Below are 5,738 nucleotides of genomic sequence, written 5' to 3' on the forward strand. Positions count from 1 at the left end.
GATCGAGAACAGCTGACCGATTGTATATATATAGACGGACAGACTCCGCAAATAGATCAGTCTTTGAGAGCACTTTAAGCGTTTCATTTCGCACTCCTCTTTCTTATTATTTTTAGTTTCTCACTTCAGTAAAAGATAACTGGTGCCGAAACCCGGGAACTTTAGATACCGGAGTAATTTTCAGTCTAAAAGAATTTTTTTGGTTTTTTGGTTTTAATTGGTCTCAAATAATACAACTAATAATTTAATTAACAACTAATAAAATGAAAATAAAGTAAAAAGTAAAGATAAAATAATAATTTTAAAAAAATTAAATAATATAAAATAAAATTAATTATAATGAGAAATATTTTGATAATAACTCAAAGGACTTTGAAATGAATTTACAGTTAGTGAATTAATACTATAATGAGAATAAAACAAGATGATAAAAATGATTCAATAATATCTATTGCTTAGCACACATATATTGCTAATTCTAATCGTAATATAATGAATAATTATATTAACCAATGAAGTTAGGAAAAATACAAGTGGATATGGTAATTTGGTGGACCAAAATCAGCTATTGGGAATCATAGAAGTAAAAAAGTACTCAGTTAAATATATAATGTGTATATTTGGTAAAATATATTCATTTTCCTCAGTTCATTACTCATTACTATGAATTTTGATTTATGTTTTATGCTAGATTGTTTATATCGATGTCTTTTTAAAGCTGATCATTATACCTGTTTCATTTAATTGTAGTATTTTCTTAAATTAATCCTACCTATTCTTTTATAATGGGTTTGTCCTGATGACTTTTTGTGAATGGTGCAATGTTGGTAATTAATAAATTGTTGAAAACTATTTTTCATGTTCTTGACGTAACCCTGAATATCTTCATTTGACATAATTTTATGTTTAAAAATGCACAAGTTTCCAGTTTCTATCCCTGATAACTGATCAGTTTTTAAAATGTAGATATGTAGGTATTAAATTTGCATATTTATAAAAATATTTTTACACATATGCTTTTTTAGTATTTTTAATTACATATAAATGCCTAGCCCTATTAATGAGATATAAGATAAAAAGTATGAGATATAAGATATAAAATAACAAGATTTAAATTGGATAAATTATGTTAGTTCTTTAAGATGAAAATATTAAAGCTAGACACAGTCTACCAATTTGATGTCTATTGGCGGTGCCGGTTCAAATCCGGCTGTAGACTTTTTTCATTGAGTGGCGGTCCCACAAAATGAAAAATGTTGACCCCCAACCATGATTAGGCAGTATAGGACTCCAATGGGAGTCTTTACCGAAAAATAAAAATGAAAATATTTGGTAGAATGGTATTAAAATTTTAGTTCGGAAATCTATATAGTGTTATCCTGGTTGAATCCTGATATTCCCAGTGATTACATTTTAATGGATACAACACGCCTTTTGAGCTACTGATGGCGCCCATGAATTTTCAAAGCATTAGACTGCATATGATATCATAGTCTTAATAGTTGCTTTGATATGTCACCATATTGATTTATTCCGGTACTTAATCACTATTTAAGTGATTACTTTTATCAGTTTTATATCACTTTGCTTTATTAGCGGTATTTTTTTAGTTTAGTAAGTATTAATCTGGTCTATTAGAGAACTTTTTTTTCATTTATTTTTTAGTAAATCACCCCAATATTTTATTGTGTCGAAAATTACCTATAAACAACTTTTTATATCCTTATTTATAATATATTATAACTAAGTTATATAGTTATAATTATACTATACCTTATTTATATCCTTAATATTTTCTATTGGTAGCCTGTAGTCCCTTCACTCTTTTGGTCCGATTGACTTGACATTCTTTTAGTTTGAGTTAAGATCTGCTATTAAATATCTCTAATTTATTGCTCAGTTACACAATTTTTCCTGATCAGGATTTATGATTTTTATTATATGGGGTTCACCTAGTAACTGCACCTCGGTACCTTGCCTTAGTTATTCTGTGTGTAAACGGAACCGACTAAAGTTGGACCCAGTAGCTTCTTATTAGGGCTGAGGTGACAGGCTCCTAAGATGTCCTGGATGAAACTTGCGAAGCAGTAGAGTGGTGAAGCCCTTCTTATACTCTACTAAAATGCTCCTGAGTACTCCTGGTAAACTACCAAGTTCTCCTATAACTCCGGTTTCTTCCTCACTTAGTAACTTTACCAAAACTGTTATGGTTACGCGACCTAAGCAATTTATTGGTTGATAAAACTGTATACTAAGGGAGATAGAGTTTGGTAAACGATCTCATCTAATATTTTATTCATCGTTAGATTCAGTATTATTGAATTATTGATCGTGAATAGAGTTCAACTTCTGATAAGTTTATCATTAAAAATATAATAAATTTAAAAAATATTAATGTAATAAAAAAATGTATACAAAAACATATTTCTTAAATTGAAACCTTATTTACGATATTTTTCTTTTTAGGTTAGTCAACTATTCTTGAAGGATCTTTTCTTGGTCTGGTAAGATTTAATTCCTAATAATTATTTTTATTCCTGAAATAATGTGTTGTGTTTGAAAAGGTATATATTATTTACCTAAGGCTTACCTTAATTAAGTTGATTTATAGTTGGTTGACTAAATAAAATATTATCACTTGAAATTTCTCCTTCATTGTTATTTAAAATATGAACATTCTTTCTAAACTTTATTTAAAATATATGAAAAATATCTCTTATACCTTTACAGACTGGACACAGATTTTCAGTGTCAAAAAAAAATAAATAAATAAATGCAGCGTTATGTAATAATGATTATATCTGCAGGTCATAGACACGGAACCGGGATTATTTACACATGGCAATATAAACAGCTATTAAAATTATTTCTGTTTATTTAAAACATCGTAAAATACGTAATTGGAGTTACGTTGAATTCCATGACATCACTTTTTATTTTATATCTTATAACATAGTATCATACTCGAACAATTTATCGTTTATTGTACAGAATAAATGTGATCGTTAATAGTACAGACTGTTGACATATCAGCATGTATAACTCACTAAAGAATTGTATTTCAAGCTATAATGTATACTTTATTGCATCTATAAATATAAATGTGTGGACAAAACTGATCGGTCGTATTGGATGTTATGGTTCTAATTTAGTGCAGATTAAAAACTTATTTACTTACATTGCTATATTTATTTTCATTAAGAACATATTAACTTCGTTTATGAAAAAAAATACAGTTACACAATTGTAAATGATATTTCCATGACCATATCAAACTTACTGGTATATATTATATAACTAACCAACTTTTGACAGAAAACTTTATTATCTCTAAGCAAAGGTCTGTAATAGACAATATAACCGCAAATTTTCACTTATTCATATTTATATGTTTATCGTTCAGCGGAGAAGGGGGTGAGTTGAAGGGAAAAAAATAATAATTATGACAAAGGAGAAAAAAACAAAAACAATAAAGAATAAATTGCTCCCTGGAAATAACGAAAACCCCGAAACAATATGCCCACAATGTAACTAAAATATACTCCTAACAATTGTTGAGTTATTACCACTGGCGAATACCGTTACATGTAGATAACGGAAAACCTAGGGGTGTTACCTACCCACCTGTTGAATTATCGTAATATTCCGTGGACAACAAAAAAAAAAAAAAGTAAATTAACAAGTTGAATGCAGAGAAAGAACAGCAGAACTATACGTAAAAAAGTTTAATAATAAGAAGAAATACATATACAAAGAATGAAAAAGGAAAAAAAAAGAATTAATAAAACAATTAAAACTTTTAGGTTTACTTAACCTTAACTTAAATGCTTAACCTTAATAACTATATTTATGTTATTATCCAAAAGAGTATAAAATCAAATTTATTTCAAACCCCACCTGGTCCTTGGGTGCACTCCTGGCCGAATATAAGGTTGTCCAATATTTCCTTTCCGGTCACCGTATCACCAGAATTATAGAGATATAATCTCTAACGATGTAATGCCGCAATTCTCCTATCCAGGACGTGCTGAAGATTCCTTGCTACGCACTCCACTATACCTCCACTTCCAGTGTTAATAACCATCTATTGAAGTGAAACACCATAATTTTGAAAAATAAAACATATGAGATGACATTTCTCATATGGTGCTACTTCGGTTCAAACAGTAAAGACTATAATAGGCCTTTAAACTATTACCACTTCACATTGAACAATCGTAACGTGTTCGAAAATCAAACTGTCACCTTCACAAAACCAAAACCCACTCCTCTGAACATACGTGTTCAAAATCAAAACTGTCGCCTTCACCAAAAAAATAAAACCCACCCGTCTAAAACATATCGCTAATGTTTTTTTTTCACCATAACAACCGTAACACCTCTTGCCTACACAGATCTATCCAGTGTTTTTATTTCACCATGACAACCGTAACAACAATTGATGAAAATTTTTTGGTTTTGCAGTCCTAAAAGATTCCGTTCCTCCTCCAGCACTGCTAACCAATATCCACGATCTCTTGGTCTGTTCCTCCTCCTTTGAACATTCAACCGCCTTAGAACCTCCGCCACATCATCCAGCCATCTGATCCGGGGACGTCTTTTCTTTCGTATTTCACCCGGTTTCCCATACAGCATCCTTTGATCGGGCATCCTCTCTGCATATCGTATCCATCTTATTCGAGCTCTTTTTACTAATGCCACGATGGTGGATTTCCCAAACAGTTCCATCAGCTCGCCCTTATTTCTTCTTCTCCAAATCCCATTCTCCACGATTCGTTACCATATCATTTTCAATACCTTCCTCTTCCAGGAGTTGAACGTCCGTTCAGCTTCTCTGGTCATAGACCATGTTTTAGACCATAATATAACCACTAGTCTTACGATAAACCTTTATAAATTGAAAAAATCTATCCGTGCCGTGTTCATACGGTATTTCAGAATTTAATGATGAAAGTTATCAGGTTTATGATAACTTATAGTAGTCTTGATAAAGACGAAAAGTATACAATCACCTAAATTTTAAATGAAATCGGACGTGGAATCGACGGAACTGAATTTACTGCTCATAATATGATCTAACGCCATTATGACAAAATAATGCTATAGTTCTATGGAGTTTTTAATTTGTAAATAATAATTTAATTTTTAGAAAATACTGAGTCATTAATGGCAATGATAATATTAATAAATATTTGTTCACGTTATCTAAATTTATTAAATATTAATTTCAGTAACTTTTTATCTCGCCTCTTGAGTACTCTTCAATAGAACGCATGAATATAAAATTTTATTTGTTAAATTACCATTGAATAGAATTTCTGTCATGGTAAGAAAATATTAATATAATTTTGTATACAATGAATCGCTATTCATCATTAATTTAAAATTACAGATTTTTTTTTCTAATACCTATTTAATCTGAGGGATTCTTTATTTTTTGTTGAGATATATTTAATAAAGTAATATTTTACTTTGTTTTTTGTTTAAATATAATAATGAAACGATTAATGTGAGTTTTTATTTTAGAAATTCTGTAAAATACTTATTTTCCTATCCTTTTCAATTTATTCAAATCATCTGCGAACATATCTTTCTCATCTCTACTCTTTCAAAACTACTGTTGTTACCTCGGTTTTTATGGTTACTGTATTTTACTTAGGTGAGCTCCAAGAGAAATCAACAAACACACTTTAAACAAAAACACCTATTTATTGCAAATACAAGAAAATAAAATCATG

The 5,738-nt window shown here is 29.7% G+C and overlaps 1 protein-coding gene across 4 annotated transcripts in view; it reads left to right on the forward strand.

Annotated features, from left to right (window-relative positions):
• Positions 1–2,466: 2,466 nt before the first annotated feature.
• Positions 2,467–5,738, forward strand: part of 5-HT7 (5-hydroxytryptamine receptor 7) — a gene marked incomplete at its 5' end in the record, with an annotated part of 376,882 nt that continues 373,610 nt past the window's right edge. For all 4 annotated transcript variants that reach the window (XM_067050467.1, XM_067050469.1, XM_067050468.1 and 1 more), the window contains 1 exon segment: positions 2,467–2,504.

The sequence above is a fragment of the Halyomorpha halys genome, unplaced genomic scaffold (genome assembly GCF_000696795.3).
Source record: "Halyomorpha halys isolate HHAL.00 unplaced genomic scaffold, Hhal_1.1 Scaffold536.1, whole genome shotgun sequence".
Classification (NCBI taxonomy): domain Eukaryota; kingdom Metazoa; phylum Arthropoda; class Insecta; order Hemiptera; family Pentatomidae; genus Halyomorpha; species Halyomorpha halys.